Genomic DNA, 17,467 nt, shown 5'->3' with positions numbered 1-17,467 from the left:
AGGGACCGCTTCTCCTTCCCATTTCAATTTCTTTCTGTCCTACAAATAAAATGGAATTTAAAAAAAGAGCCTTGGATTAATAGTGCCTACACCAAAACCCCAGTGATAACCCTGGAAACAACAACAACAACAAAATACTTTCTTCACAATTAGAACGAAAGTGTAGCTTGTTTTCAATGTCTAGTATATCTCTCCCTGTAAAAGTGTCTTGTTATACTTACCTGGCAGGGGAGATACCATGATCACGAAGGTGGTTTTCCCAGGGCGAGGCTTATCCATTGCACTCCGGATGTGCTGACCCCTGCGATTTCCCCAAATGTGGGAAACTCTACTGCATAATTTGTGGTATTGGGGGACTGTGTTCGCGCTCTCCCCTGAAAAAAAAACAAAAACAAACAAAAAAGATGACCTCACCAGTGTACCCTGGAACCCCACTTCTCCAGAGCCCTGCCTCACTAGGGAAAGATAGAAACAGGCTGGGAATATGGATCAACCTGCCATACCCATATCCAGTGGAGAAGCAATTACAGAAGCCAGATCTTCCACCTTCTGCTCCCAGAAGGATAAAGAACAGAAAAACTTTCAATGGAGGGTATAGGATCAGCAACTCTGGTGGTGGAAATTGTGAAGAATTGTACATCTCTTATCCTTTGGTCTTGTAGATCATTAGATCATTATTAAATCAATGAGAGAGAGAGACAGAGAGAGACACAGAGAGAGAGACAGAACAAAAAGGGGGAAATTAGTGCTAATTAAAACTGTGATCATGGCATTCTGTTTCTGTTTCTTAAATGCTGAAATCTTTTAAAGATACAACAGAAATGTACTCAATAAGTACATGATTTTTTCAGGGAAAAAGCGTCTTGTTAAATAAATTTTATTTATTTATTTTTGCTTCCAGGGTTATTGCTGCAGCTGGTGCCTGCACTACAAATCCACTGCTCCTGGTGGCTATCTTTTCCCCATTGTTGTTGCTACTGTTATTGTTGTTGTTAATGTTGTTGCACAGGACAGAGAGAAATTGAGAGAGGAAAGCAAGATGGAGAGGAGGAGAGAAAGACACCTGCAGACCTGCTTCACTGCCTGTGAAGCGACCCTCCTGCAGAATAAATTTTAAAAGGTACTGTTCTATAATTTATAATTTTGATTATTAAAGTTCAGGTTATTATGAATATTTCTAATACTACATAAAATAGAACAGTTTATGGAATCTTAATTTCTTAGAGACAAGCATAAAAATGTAGCACTCTTATTATTGGTGTTATTTTATGTTTTCAAATAAAGGGGCCAATGAGTAATTAAGTAAGTTTCTTATTAACATAGATATACATTTCTTGAAATCAAGATAAGTGTGTTAGAATATTTCCTTTCCCAGCCACTATTCAAAAACATTACTAGTGTTAGTGAGCTGTATCTTCCAAGAACCTGAACTGTAGGATATGTAAGCCCTGAGACATATCAGACTAAACCATACTACTATACTGGGTCAGTAAAACTGTTTTGTTTTCTTTCATGTCAGTGGTATCTAAGCAAAGTGAGCACATATAAAGGAGAATCTTGTGGAGCTAGAATGATGTTTGATTGATTTCAGCTGTTTATTCTATAATCTAAAGCCAGAGGACTGTTTTTTCCCTCAGGGAAAAGAACTCAGTAACTCATCTTACACCAAAACGATTAACTGTACTTAATTGGGCATAGCATTTAATAATAAAAAAATTTCATTGGGAAAATATTTGTAATGTGTCTGCAACTACACAGCATAAAATTTCTGTGATTTATGTTTTAGAAACAACTTTATAAAAGATGCTAGAAATGAACATTATTTTTAGATGGTGTTTTTTCAAAATGTTGACTATTAGAAAAATGATTTTGACTTCTCTTCACACTTATTTTTTTGAACTTTTCTCTCTTTTCCTTTTTTTAAAATATTTAATTTATTTATTTTCCATTTTGTTGCCTTTGTTGTTTTTATTGTTGTTGTGGTTATTATTATAGTTGTTATTTATGTCCTCGCCAGATAGGTCTTTCTTTCTTTTTTTTTTCTTTTTTATTGCTGGGGCTTGCACTATGAATCCACTGCTCTTGGAGGCTATTTTTTCCCCTTTTGTTGCCCTTGTTATTTATCCTTGTTATTGCTGTCATCGTTGTTGGATAGGACAGACAGAAATTGAGATGGGAGGGGAAGACAGAGACGGGGAGAGAAAGATAAGACACCTGAAGACTTCCTTCACTGCCTGTGAGGCAAACCTCCTGCAGGTGGTTAACTGGGGGCTGGAACTGGGATCCTTGAGCCAGTCCCTGCACTTCATGCCATGTGTGCTTAACCTGCTGCACTACCTGCCAGCTCTCTACTTTTATTTTCTTATTATTACTTTTTTGCCACCAGGGTTTTCTCTGGGGCTTGGTACATATACGGCAAGTCCCCTGCTCCTTGGGGATACTCTCTTTTTTTCATTTATTTCTTTCATAGAGACCTTAGAAAATAAGGAAGGGGAGAAGGAAATGGGGGGGGGGGGGAGGCAGGCCTGTAGCAGTGCCTCAAAACTTGTGAAGCTTTGCCATCTTCAGGTGGGGACTGTGGACCTGAATGCTGATCCTTGTGCATGATAACCTGTGTACTCTACTGAGTGTGGCCCTGCCCTCTCTTTCTATACATTTATTTATTTACTTATTTTTATGTTTACTTATTGGATAGAGAGAGAAGTCAAGAGTGAAAGGGGAGATAGAGGGAGAAAGACACCTGTATCAGTGCTTCACTACTTTTGAAGCTTCCTGCAGGTGGGGATCAGGGTCTTGAAGGCAGGTCCTTGTGCATGGTAATGTATGCACTCAACCGGGTGAACCACTTCCCACCACTGCCCAGCCTCCTGTTTACATGTTCATATAACACTCCATATCTTCTGATAAATTATTTATCTATTTCTCAGGAACAGAATAAAGATGAATTCTGCTTGGCAAGTCTCCATTGAAATATCTCATATGGACTTCTTTTTTTTATTGTTGTAGTTCTCATTGTTGTTATTGACATCGTCATTAGATTGGACAGAGAGAAATGGAGAGAGGAGGGGAAGACAGATGGGGAGAGAAAGACAGACATCTGCAGACCTGCTTCACCTCTTCTGAAGCGACTCCCCTGCAGGTGGGGAGCTGGGGGGCTTGAACCGGCATCCTTACGCTGGTCCTTGTGCTTTTCACCATGTGCTCTTAACCTGCCATGCTATTGCCCGATTCCCTCTCATATGGACTTCTCTATGAAGACAAGCCTTTAATGTTTCTTCTGCGGTATAAGGGCAATATCTTTAAATAGCTAAAGAAAGGCCACGCTGAATGTAGACAAGGGGATTGCCACTGCTGTATAGGGGAAGGTGTGAGAAGATGTGTAGCTATGTGTGTACCTGTAAGAGCCAACTGCTAATAATTGATTTCTGTACTCCCTGCTTGCTATGCACCAGTGAAATCACACCAAGTAATTTAGAGATCTTTCCTATGAGTATAAAAACTCTAGAGAACAAAGACTGGGGGCTGGTGCTCTTCTCAGAGAACACCAAGCCCACCTGAGTAAGTAAAGTTTTTCCTTTTCCAAATATTTGTTCTTTGGTCTCCTTTGCTGCGTCAATCTTCTATCTCAAAAGTGATTTAAAAAAATATATGCAGAGCCATTACAGATAGCATGAAGCTTATTGTTGCTCCCCAGAATATTATCTTACTTGTACATTTAAGTAATTTGCTCCAAGGCTATGGTATTCCAATTTATTTGTTGACAGATAAACATGTGTACCACTATGTTGCACAGAAAACTCGCCTTGCTAATCTTTTGTACAGTGTTAAACTTTTACTTGATAATGCAATTTAGATAACTTTTAATTATAAAACAACTTGAGAGGGGCTGGGTGGTCGCACACCTGGTTGACTACACATGCTATCATGCACAAGGACCTGGGTTCAAGCACCCAGTCCCTACTTGCAGGGGGGAAGATTCATGAGTGGTGAAGCATGTCGACAGATGTCCCTCAGTATCTCTCTGTATCTCCTTCACCCTTCTGAATTTCTGACTCTATCCAAAATAAATAAATAATCATTTAAAAATAAACTTGAGGAACGCAGAGTAGAAATTAGTCCTTTTTGTGTCAAGGGATGCATATTGTGCATAATTGAGAAAATTAAAAACTATGATTACTTATTTAGGTTTAAAAAATCAACTGAGGGAGTTGGGCGGTAGCACAGTGGATTAAGTGCAGGTGGCGCTAAGCGCATGGACCAACTAAGAATCCGGGTTCGAGCCCCTGGCTCCCCACCTGTAGGGGAGTCACTTCACAGGTGGTGAAGCAGGTCTGCAGGTGTCTGTCTTTCTCTCCCCCCTCTGTCTTCCCCTCCTCTCTCCATTTCTGTCTGTCCTATCTAACGATGATGACATCAGTAACAACAACAATACCTATAACAATAATAAAATCAAGGGCAACGAAAAGAAGAATAAGGAAATAAATATAAAAAATTTAAAAAATCAACTGATAGTCTCAAGAGAGGCTTTATCCTGATTCCCTTTTTGTGATACATTTAATAGCTCATAAAATTTTGGAGATGCTATTTCAGGACACACTGGCATAAATTCTTGAAAATGCCTGCTTTAAAGTAAGCAAAATACTTCTCAGAGGAAATGTATTTCTTTCATAGATACGGACATTCTAAAATAACTTGGTTAAAAGTAAATATAAAATGTAGATTGTTTGGTTCGCTGCTGTTTTGTATTCAAACATATATCTGAATGTCTTGAAATTGCTGAGATTCACCAGCTCCACCTGTGAGAAATCTCCCATTTAGGTATGCGCTTCTTTAACCAGGTGGAAGCTAAAGGATGTGCAGCTGGCAGTAATAGCACAACTGTTACAGCACAGGACTTGGGACTTGTGGGCTTGAGGTGCTGCATTTGATCTTTTCTCTCACATGTGTTTTCTCCCTATCTCTGTCTCCTCTCTACTTCCTATTGACATAAAATAAATAATTTAAAATCCATAATGAAATGTGTTCCCTTCAGCTCATCCTTTAACTATGTGTAGTTTCTAGTGAAGTCAAATGAACTGTTCACAGTCATATCAATTAAAATCAGAGACCTGTAAATAGCTTTTAACAAAGTTCCTACTGAATTGATTCTTTTCATTTTCTGTTTCTTCTGTATTAAAATATTTATCATAAATCCATCTCTGGAGTAAAAAGATTACCTGGGTTTGAATTCCAGCTTGACTACATACAAATTATGTTTATGGAACAAGTTATTTAAGCACTTTCTGCCTGTGTTGTTATCCATATACATGGAGATGTAGCTATATTTATTTCCTAGGATTGTTAGTAAGTTTAAATGATGAAAAACCAGTCTGAACAATGTTTAGAGTTAAAACAGTGCATTCAGCTGAATAAGCCTGCTAAATAGGATCCTGACCCTCTGCTTCCCGTAAGATGATAGACTTCCATTAAATATTTTGTACTGCTTTTACTCTCTATACATATAGCCAAAGTAATGTTAAAGCTGGTAGGATTTAGGGGTAGGGGCAAGTAAAATTATTAGGATTCAAGTGGTGTTGTTATAAAAGGGCATTGCAAGGGTTTACTGCAGCGATGGAACTATTTCTTATCTTGACTGTGGTAGTTGCTACATAAAGTTATGAATTTGTTACTACAGTATAGAACCAAATATACTAATATACTGTTCCCTATATCACTTATGTGCAAGTGAGTGAAGAAAATTGTAAAAAAAATGTTGAGAAAATATCCATAAGATTTCTGTATTCTTTTTCCCCACTTGATTTGCAGGTTAATGATCCACAGTATTAGTTACTGACACATAGTGTTTTTTTATTTTTTTTTATACCAGTCCACATATCAGTTCTGGCTAATGGTGGTGCAGAGGACTGAACCTGGGACTTCTGAGCCTCAGGCATGAGAGTCTCTTTGCATTACTATTATGTGATCTACCCCCAACCATGTCAACAACTAGGCTTTACTTCTCATTCCCACATTATCCAGGACATTTTCTCCTTCAGCCTAGAATATACTCTATAAAACTACATGTGAATAGCATTACCAGTAAATTTGAATTTTTTATTTTTATTTTTTAAAATTTTTTATTTATAAAAGGAAACATTGACAAAACCATAGGATAAGAGGGGTACAGATTCACACAATTCCCACCACCAGACCTCTGTATGCCATCCCCTCCCCTGATAGTTTTCCTATTCTTTTCCCCTCTGGGAAAATGGACCCAAGATCATTGTGGGATGCAGAAGGTGGAAGGTCTGGCTTCTGTAATTGCTTCCCTGCTAAACATGGGCATTGACTGGTGGATCCATACTCCCAGCCTGCCTCTCTCTTTCACTACTGGGGTGGAGCTCTGGGGAAGCAGAGCTCCAGGACATATTGGTGGGATTGTCTGTCCAGGGAAGTCTTGTTGACATCAGGCTAGCATCTGGAACCTGGTGACTGAAAAGAGAGTTAACATACAGAACCAAACAAATTGTTGAACAATCATGGACTGCCAGGATAGCCTGAGGGTACTTCTTCCCGAGCTAGTGCTCTCTGGGTTGGAGAGAACTCAACTGGAGCCGATCTAGGCTGCTGCGTGGGAGAGGGATCAGGAACTCGTGCTGCACTAACTTCGCAGGAGATACACTCTGGAACTCTTGGAGCCGGAAAGCAATTTCCAAGTGTCTTTAATCAGAAAAGCAGCTGTTTTTATACTCTCCAAGTAGGGTGGAAACAGGATGTGATATAGAGAGGGTGGAGTGAAAAGTGACTGGTGGAAGATCAGGGTGTGACGAGGAGATGATCAGGGTGTGACAAGGAGAGGGGGTGGAGCAGGTGAGAATTCTAACACTAAACCACCAATGCCCTGGAGGGAGTGTGGTGCTTTATGTAAATGTAAAAGTGATTTATGTAAATAGACCAAAGCTTTGAATGGGATTAAGTCTATCCCTATATAGGCATATGGTTAAGCAGAAGCCAGGGGGAGCTGGCATACTATTCAACAATGGACCTAAAGGCTGGAATAGGCAAATGAAGTGTTGGGGGGTCCTCCATTTTGTAGATAACTAATAGGCATATTTTTTAGTTATATTTCAAAGGGCCTATATCTATACTAGTTTTTTTTTCCTCTGAACCTGAAATCTGATATGCAGATGGATCCAAGTTATTGTCTGGGGTGGTGATGTCTGGCTGGAAAAGGGACAGAAAGCATGATCAGGGAAGAAAGTAGCTTCCTAATATGGGGAAGGGATATAAGTATTGTTGACTGTAAACCTTATCAATTCGATTTGGTCTGGGGCCCATATTCAGCTTAGGAGCCTGTGTGACCTCTGCATCCCTGTGGATCTGAGCTCATATTTTGTGGTTATGAGTAAGAACATTCCAAGCTGTTCCAATTTCAGGACCCATCTTCATCAGGTGTAACATAGAGTATGTTGTCCATCCTCCCTTCAGAGGATGGAACATTCTCTACCACTGTTGATCCAAGTTGAGGGCAAGGTCCTATGGGGGCCCACAAAGGGGTCTGTTTTGTTGTTCCTGATAGAAATGACCAGTAACAATGGAAAGAGGGATTTATTTGAGTTCTAGGCCCATCAAGTCTGTTTGGGATCTCAGACTCCCCGATTAGGGCCCCAGCTGGTAAAATGGCCTTGTAGTCATTGTTAAAGTATGCCAGTCTCTTGCCCTCATTCAGCTTTTGCAGTCCTTGCTTTGCAAAGGTTAGCTTTGGAGTGAGTGAGAGAACTGTAATAGGAAGTAGGTGAGGAAGCTATCTAAGTCTAAGTGGACACTATTTCATTATGAACTTTATACTGACTTATTACAGATTAATGTGTACTTTTGCTTTCAGGTATAAATTTTGCCCTAATTTATGGATACATGTGAACATATGCTCTATTTTATGGGACCTGACCTATATCTAGGCTTTGGGACTTTTTTCAGAAGTGAACCTCCTGAAATGGAATTAGAGAATACCATGAAAGGAAATGTCTCACCTGAGTGAGAGGGTGAAGGGTTGGCATTCCATGCCTGATGTCTCTGTACACAGTCTGAGGTGAAGCATGCTGAGATGGTACTTGTTGCATTGATTAGGCTGGAATCGGTGGATGCAATATCATTTGGCCTGACTTGAGAGACGCATACAGGGAAGTGAGCCCCACCCCAGAGATTCCAGGATTGGGAGAAACATATGCTCTATAGAGGAAGTGGCAGATTCCTGTTGTCTTAGGGTTTAAGAAGACAATAGATAGTTATTGCAATAATCACATTGTTTGGCAACTGAGTTAACTTTGAAAAATCCCTTTGTTAGGATTTGCTGTATCATACACATCCTCGCCATATTTTATGTCCTTTGACATTATTTGCATATAGCTATGCCACAGGTTGCTTTTGTTTTCCCTGGACTAAGCTTTTAAGAGAGTCATTTGAATTTTTAGTTAAAATAAATAGAGGAAAAAAGTGAGCAACTTTAAAAAAAAATGAGGGACTTGGTTAAGTTTTGGAGATTTTTACAATAAGTTAAAGCTGAGAGACTAAACTCTGCAGTTTCACCATATTTTATTGTTTTACTTTTGTAAAGGGAAGAACATGAGTCAAGATTGTGAAAAGTTGCTGAAAGTTTACAGTGAGAGTACTCTATAAGAACATCAGTGTCTGCAGTGGTTCATGAAATTCTGTGCTGGTGATTTTGAACTCAATTATGCTACTTTGTCAGGGAGACCCACCAAGGTTGATAACAATAAAATGAAAGCATTGATCAAATCAAACCCACATTCTGATTTAATATCTATCACTCAAGTGTTCATGACTACCTCAAGAAGCTGGGATACATAAGCAAGCTTGATATTTGGGTTCCTCATGAAGTTCATTTGACAGCACATGTATGTTCTCTTGGTTCTACCTGGAGAGAATGGAGGGGAGACAGAAGTGCAAGGGCATGGTCCAGAAGGTGGTGCAGTGGATAAAGCATTGGATTCTCAACCGTGAGGTCCTGAGTTTGATCCCTGGCAACACATGTACCAGAGTAATGTCTGGTTCTTTCTCTCCTCCTATCTTTCTCATGAATGAATAAATAAGTTCTTTAAAAAAAAGTCCAAAGGCACTCCTGTGTGAATTGCCCTTGGACCCTGGTTTCTCACAGCAGGGCTGCTCCCCACCCCAAATGAATAAAGCGAAGAAAATGACCATTTTTGAATGTACTGATAACTAGTGATAAAAAGTGGATTTTCTTTATTGTTGTTTTAAATATCCTTTTTATTGCCTTCTGCTTCTTTTAAAAAAATATTTATTTATTTATTGGATAGAAACAGCCAGAAATCAAGAGCAGAGGGGGAAGTAGGGAGAGAGACAGAGAGATACCTGCAACACTGCTTCATCACTCGCAAATCTGTCCCCCTGTTGGTGGAGACGGGGCCCAAACCTGGGTCCTTGTGAACTGTAATGAGTGCACTTAACCAGGTGCTCCACCGCCTAGCCTCTAAGTGGATTGTTCTTTACAATGTGGAGCACCAATAGTCTTGGTCGCAATGTGATGATTTACCTTAAAGGACATTGAAAGCAGACATTCATCAGAGGAAGGTTATGCTCTCAATGTGGTGGGATTTTAAAGGTTTTTTTTTTTTTTTTTTAGCTTTTACCAAGGAACCAAGCAATCAGTTTGAATGTGTACTATTGGCATTTGGAAAGTTTGAATGAATCCATCATCTAGAAATGTCCCGAGTTTGGTAATCATAAAAGAGTTGTTTTCCATCACAATAACTGGAGACCATAGGGAAGTTTGACCACCCATCTCAAATTACTGGAGCTTGGATAGAAAGTGTTGCCACATCCACCTTTCTTGCCTGACCTTGTACCATCAGACTACCACTTGTTCACCTCTTTGCAAAACTCATTGTGTGGTATAATTTTCAATTCAGATGAGGCTGTATATCGGCACTTTGTTCAGTTTTTTCTGCAGATAAAAACAGGTGCTTCAAAAAGATGAAGGAGGGATTATTAAGCTCATTGAAATATGGCAAATGACTGTCAAAGAGTGGGCAGTATGGTCCTGATTAGTTATATATATTCTTTGAAAATCATAGAAAAAATATATTATGACTTTTCCAACAATTCAATAGGCCAAGGGTTTATAAGTGTTTTACCCTATCTTTTTTCCTTGATTTTTCACTATGTCTATCAAAAAATTCTTCATGGTCTTGCCAAAATGATAATTGAGCAAAAGAAGACAATACAGTCCTGAAAATATAAATCTTCATGTTATTTAATGAAAGTTTTCAGTAGAAATACTGAAGCTATTTCAGATTCTGCTTAAATGACAGAGGCCTTTGCTCAATACATTTCTATTTAATCATTCTTTCTCCTGGTGACCCAAGATTCATTACTTGTCTAGGTCTCCTTTTGTCATCCTGTAGTATTTTATGTTAAATTGAACTAGATGGTGATAATCCATATTTATTTAATTTTTTTTAACTTATCTTTATTTATTGGATAGAGACAGGTAGAAATCGAGTGGTAAGGGGGTGATAGAGAGGGAGAGAGATAGAGAGACACCTGCAGCCCTGCTTTACCACTTGTGAAACTTTCCTCCTGTGGGGACCAGGGGATCGAACCTGGGTCCTTGTGCATTGTAACATGTGCACTCAGCCAGGTGTGCCACCACCTGGTCCCGATAAGCCGTATTTCTTTTCAAGTTGGTATATATTTTTAATCATTATCTTATCTTTGCATTTTAAGAATTTTATTTAGTGATGCTGGAAGTGAGTAGTGCAAGTGTTTTTAAATTTAACATAAGTGTGTGAAGCCAGGAAGGCAAGGATTGTTGAGTGAAGGATAACGTTCACTTGGAAAGATGAAGGAGTGTTTATTTTTTGTTGTATGTCATTTTTTTCTCATATATCTATTCTGGAGTAGACTCTTGCCTCTCTTGTGGCTGTGACTTACGATATTATTTAAATGGTTTAACTCTTTGTAATCAAACTAGTTCTTTTCAAAAAAATATTTGTTTATTCATTTATTCACTTTTGTTGCCCTTGTTGTTTTGTTGTTGTAGTTATTATTATTATTGTTGTTGTTGTATAGGACAGAGAGAAATGGAGAGAGATGGGGAGGACCGAGAGGGGGAGAGAAAAATAGACACCTGAAGACCTGCTTTACTGCTTGTGAAGCGACTCCCCTGCAGGTGGAGCGCCAGGGGCTCAAACTTAAGCCAGTCCTTGTGCTTTTGCACCACCTGCACTTTTACCTGCTGCACTACCACATGACTTCCTAGTTAAGTTCTTTTATCTTAAGTTTTTTTCTAAAAAGCTCCTGTGATTATTAAAGATTTGCAATGAATAGCAATTGATGAAACTTTTTTTTTCTTTTCTTCTTCCTTCCTTCCTTTCTTTCTTTTCTTTTCTTTCTTTTCTTTTCTTTCTTTTCTTTTCTTTTCTTTCTTTCTTTCTTTCTTTCTTTCTTTCTTTCTTTCTTTCTTTCTTTCTTTCTTTCTTTCTTTCTTTCTTTTTGCCTCCAGTGTTATTGCTGGGGCTCAGTGTCTGCACCATGAATCTACTGCTCCTAGGGGCTATTTTTCCCCTTTTCTTGCCCTTGTTGTTTTATTGTTGTTGTGGTTATTATTGTTGTTGTTACTGATGTCATTGTTGTTGGATAGGATAGATAGAAATGGAGAAAGGAGGGGAAGATAGAGAGGGGGAGAGAAAGATAGACACCTGCAGATCTTCTTCACTGCCCATGAAGCAACTCCCCCTGCAGGTGGGGAGTCAGGAACTTAAACTGGGATCCTTCCTTGGTCCTTGCGCTTGGCACCATGTGTGCTTAACCCGCTGCACTACCGTCCTATCCTACCCCCTTATTTTCTTACTCTTTGAGTGCCTCAGATGCTGGCACCATATGAGAATAAGAACACTATATATCATTTAAACAGTTAGAAGAAAAAGCCCTACCCTACTCACCCATTGTTGCCAGGACTTCACAACTTTTTCAAATAAAAAGAGACACACAATAGAAAGAGGGTAAGAGCACAAAGTACTGCAGCTTTCCACAGCATGATGGGTGGGGATGGGGCTGGAACCTGGCTGGGGTACAAAATGAAGCAAGATCCCTCCCAGGTGAACTTTTTTTTTTTTTGATTTTTCCCTTTCATTTCTGACTAGTGCTTCTGTGAATTTATATGACTCTGTATGAAAGACACCCTCATCTCTTCTGTGTCATTGGGAAACAAATTAAATTGGGAGCCTGAGTTCAAATCCTGGCTACAGAAATTTTAGTTTTGTGACCTTATGCAAGTTATGTAAGTTCTCTGTTTCTCTATTTAATCATCTGCAAACTTGAATGATATAACAACTCTCTGATGGATTGTTTAAGAAACATATATGATTCTATATATTTTTTTCAACAATCTGATACAGACAATAAACATTCAACAAATTCTAGGTATCATTTACTTTTAAAATTATATGCTTGATTGCTATGAAGTAAATCAATCAGATATCCCTTGCTTTGTTGTAAATGATACTAAACTTAGTGTTATAAAACAGTAGCAGTCATTTATGTCTAGGGATTTACTGGGTGTATCTAGTCAGTTTCTTAAGATTTCTCATATACTTGTTGTTGGATCTAACTTAGAATCATCTGAAACTGTTCTTTTCTGGATGTTAGAAGTAGTTGGCAGTTAGCTGCTACCTCAGTGGGAGTTACTTTCTGCCACACTCACATACGGTTTCTGGATGTTTCATGGCATGATGACTAAATTCTAAGGGAAAGTCTTCCAAGTGTGGTTCTGAGAAAGACTTGTTGCTTTTTTTTTTTTTCAAATCCAATTTTGTCTTAGTTTAAGGTTAAATAATCAAGAAAAGTGAATTAGATTTCATCTTTCATGGAGTTGATGGATGTGCAGACAAATTTTAATACCTTCGAAACTATAAACAATGAAAATGAAGTTTTGAGAAGTAGAAATTTATTATTCATCTCTCAAAATTCTTTTCAATTATTGTAGTAGTATATTATTGAATATATTACAATAATTGGACAAATGCTTCTTCACAACCTCTACTTCTCTACCCCTAATAACTATATTAGGAGGCTTAGTTATTAACTTTACGTCCAACTACTAGTACTGAAATGTAATGATCAAATATTCTAGCCTATGTATGATCAATTTAGATTTATTATAATTAAAGTACCTTGGAGAGCTACAATATCATAAAAATCATCTCTGAAATAATTACTTTGAAATTATATTGAATTGACTTACCAACTTACTGAGACTATAGTGCTTAGTTGTTGAATAAGCTACTAAATACTTGTCTAGATGTTGCTGTGAAACTATTTTATACATATGGTTAGCATCTATAACTAGTAAACTCTAAGAAAAGGAGACAAGTTTTAATAATGTGTGTTGTTAAAATTTTCGTAGGCTCTAGCTGGCCTGGCTAGCTTCACGGGCGGGTAACAGAGACGCGGAGACAACGGCTGGGCAGGGAAGCTGTATTTCTTTATTCAGGAACAACGATTCATAAACTAAGACAAACTAATCACCAAACAGAACTCTGCTGTCTCTTTGCAGCGGTGCAAGCACTCTCTCTTACTCTGCAACTCAGGAACTCTGGAACTCAGGAACCCTCTCGCAAGCACTCTCTCCAATTCTCGAACTCTCCAACTGTCTAACTCTCTCACTCTCTCTCTGGAACTCAGGAACTCTTCAACTCTGGAACTCTGAAACTCTTCAACTGTGGAACTCTCTCTTACTCTGTAACTCTGAAACTCTGGAACTCAGGAACCCTGGAACTCTGGAACTCTGGCAGGGTTCCTAGGGGCGGGGCCAAGCGGGCCGCGAAAACTAACTGGACTGATCTAATTCTCTTGGCGGGGGAGGGCTAGAACAAACCAATGTAAAGCATACGACAAATGTGGGTAGGTCTCATGAAATTATTTGAAGGTCTTAAGAGTATAGTAGAGCAAGACAGCTGAAGGAGGGTGGCTATGCAGCCACCTATTATGGGGGATATGAAACTGTATGCCTGTGACAATATGTTCCCTATGATTACAATCATAGACAAGACTCCACAAGCTTTCCCAGAGAAGAATGATTTTGGACTTGATAATACATAATTTTAAAATTCTGTCAGCTTTCAGTCTGCTGGCCTCTCTTACAGTGTCATACTTGGCAGGCTTCTCCGTATTGTGTGAGTCAATTCTTTAAAGTGAATTTCTTGATAAACTTAGACATATATCCTATTGGCTCTATTTCTCTGGAGAACACAGATTTATACAATTATTATTTAGCGTTTTATAATTGTCATCTTACTATCTTTAAAAAGATTTTATGTCCTTATTATTATTGAGTAGAGACTGAGAGAAATAGAGAGGAAAGGGGGATATAGAGAGGAAGAGAAAGGTACCTGTAGCACTGCTTCACTACTTGTGAAGCTTTCCCTCTTTAGGCGGAGAGAGTGGGCTTGAACTCAGGTTCTTGCACATTGTAACATGCATGCTCAGCCAGGTACTACCATCCAGTCTCTGACTTTACTATCTTTATGTACTTGATGGAAGCACTGAGTTCAGGAAATTTTATATTCTAGAGCCCTTATGAATACTTATTGAATGAATCAGTGAATATTTAGTGACACTTTCCCCATAACTCATAAAACTTTATTTCATTAGTCTTCACTGATGGTTAAAGGACCTGAACATCAGCTTAGTTTTTCTAAATCAACACAAAGTCATTTATATGTTAATTCAGACTTTATCTATATTTTGAGTGAATAAGGCCAAATATAGGAATGGTTTAAAAGGACTGGATTTACTCAGAAAACTAGAAGTAAAATATATAAAAATGCAAACAGGCTTTTCATTTTATGCCACAATTATCTCCATTGATAGGCATGCTATTGAGATATATACTAATCCCAATTTATATGTAAGACCAGGGTCAGAGGTTAAAGCATTTTTTTTTCCTTCAGGGTTTTTGCTGGGGCTCTGTGCCTGCATTATGAATCTACTGTTCCTGGTGGCCATCTTTTCCCTCCATTGTTGCTATTGTTGGATAAGACAGTGAGAAATTGAGAAAAGAGGAGAAGACAGAGGGAGAGAGAAAGATAGACACCTGCAGACCTGTCTCTTTGCTTGAGAAGCAACCCCCTGCAGGTGGGGAACCTGGGGCTCCAACCAGGATCCTTGCTTAGGTCCTTGTACTTCGTACTATGCACTATGTGTGCTTCGCACTGTGTGTGCTACCACTGGCCCCCAGTGGTTAAAGTATTTAATGTTACATAGTAATTATTTTGTTTTTTTTAAAATATTTATTTTATTTATTTATTCCCTTTTGTTGCCCTTGTTGTTTTATTGTTGTAGTTATTATTGTTGTTGTCGTTGTTGGATAGGACAGAGAGAAATGGAGAGAGAAGGGGAAGACAGAGTGGGGAGAGAAAGATAGACACCTGCAGACCTGCTTCACCGCCTGTGAAGTGACTCCCCTGCAGGTGGGGAGCCGGGTTTCGAACCGGGATCCTTATGCCGGTCCTTGTGCTTTGCGCCACCTGTGCTTAACCCGCTGCGCTACAGCCCGACTCCCCATAGTAATTATTTTGAACTGGTCATTACCTTCCAGTGGGGGTACTGTTTTTATTGACTAGAGATTTATTTATTTTCTATTAATGCATATGCATTATCCCTACATACATGCTTTTGACTTATTCAAATATCTAATTTACAGGTATATAATTTTAGCGTAAGTTTTAAAAAGTGATAGCTGTTTGAGATCAAATAATCTGACATATTTATTTATTTATTTAATTTATTTATTCCCTTTTTTGTTGCCTTATTGTTGTAATTATTATTGTTGTCGTCATTGTTGGATAGGACAGAGAGAAATGGAGAGAGGAGGGGAAGACAGAGAGGAGGAGAGAAAGATAGACACCTGCAGACCTGCTTCACCGCTTGTGAAGCGACTCCCCTGTAGGTGGAGAGCCGGGGTTTCGAACTGGGATCCTTCTGCCAGTCCTTGAGCTTTGTGCCACATGCACTTAAGCCACTGCGCTACCTCCCGACTCCCAATCTAACATTTTTAGAAGCTGAGGATATGAGATGACAGGAATTTAGTTGGATTCTATGTTTAATTTTGATGGACTTGAATAACTGAGAGATACAATGACATAGTTTCTCTATATCCTCCACTACCCATTCTCCCAACCTCTAGAGCATTACTGAAAATACTCTTTATACATTTAGAGCACTAGAGAATTATTCTTTATACCTTTTACTCACCTATTCTAATGTCTTGGTAGAATTCTCTCATACGAGAACAAGTATTTAGACTTTAGGTACAAAAATTAAATTATTGGAAGCTGGTTTCTAGAATCTTTTTTAAAATTTCTTTATTGGGGAGTTAATGTTTTACATTCAACAGTAAGTATAATAGTTTGTACATGCATAACATTTCCCAGTTTTCCATATAACAATACAACCCCCACTAGGTCCTCTGTCATCCTTTTTGGACCTGTATTCTCCCCCACCCCACCCCAGAGTCTTATTTTGGTGCAATATGTCAATTCCAATTCAGGTAGTTTCTAGAATCTTGGTCATCAACAATAGTTGAAGCTTTTACAACTTCTTTCAGAGTTTTCCAGATTTTATCATCACTAATATAGCTGTGTTACTTCTGTCACTTTTTCCTTTAGCTTTCAAAGTGTAGGAGTGACATTTGTATGTGGGCATAATGGGTTATTTTCCCAGGACCAGGTGGTAGTTGGTCAAATTTACATTCTCTGCCTAGGTCATATTTCCTCTTATTTTTGCACTTTACATAATTACTTATCCTTTAGAATAAGACATTGATACAGACAAATAAGCACATACACATACACACACCCAAACATACACACATACACACTAATCTAGTATTTAAATGATGTAAATATTTTAATAAGGAAAGTAAAACATTTTATACATCAATGATATATGTATATTTTACCATCGTAGATACACATTTTTTGTGTATAAGTAGTACTTATATCATGTAACAGTTATCAAGATTAAAGGTGAGGTGCTTTGGATATGGGTTGGAATATTAAAAAGTATGATATGAGTTTTGTTTCTGACTATTAATGATTTATAAGCATTATTTTTGTTGAGAACATTTTCTTTTTCTATTTCTACAGAAGAAAAACATTATTTTCTGATGGCAAATATTTATAGTGTTTTAGGGTAATTTGTAGCTTGGCTATTGATAGACCAAAAGTTGCCTCCATCCATATCATGTAAATCTTTCCATATAAAAACTACAGTTTGACTAAATATACTATTAATAACATGTTAAAGATTTTTTACAATCAGTTACTAAAGCCTTCATAAACTTTGATCCTTGCAAAGATCATATGAGATCATTATGTCAGGAAATTTCTTTTCTTATATTATTTTTCTAAAATAAAAGTTTAGTCACTTTACTTTTAGTGTTCAG

At 38.1% G+C, this 17,467-nt stretch overlaps 1 non-coding gene across 1 annotated transcript; it reads left to right on the top strand.

Moving 5' to 3' along the window:
- Positions 1–213: 213 nt before the first annotated feature.
- LOC132537739 (U1 spliceosomal RNA) lies at positions 214–377 on the top strand. Its single transcript, XR_009549194.1, has one exon. It is a non-coding gene; the product is annotated as a U1 spliceosomal RNA (small nuclear RNA).
- The last annotated feature ends 17,090 nt before the right edge of the window (positions 378–17,467 follow it).

This window comes from Erinaceus europaeus, chromosome 3, assembly GCF_950295315.1.
Source record: "Erinaceus europaeus chromosome 3, mEriEur2.1, whole genome shotgun sequence".
NCBI classification, from domain to species: domain Eukaryota; kingdom Metazoa; phylum Chordata; class Mammalia; order Eulipotyphla; family Erinaceidae; genus Erinaceus; species Erinaceus europaeus.
Note: the sequence above shows the minus strand (reverse complement) of the source record. Positions and strands in the feature narration are given on the sequence as shown.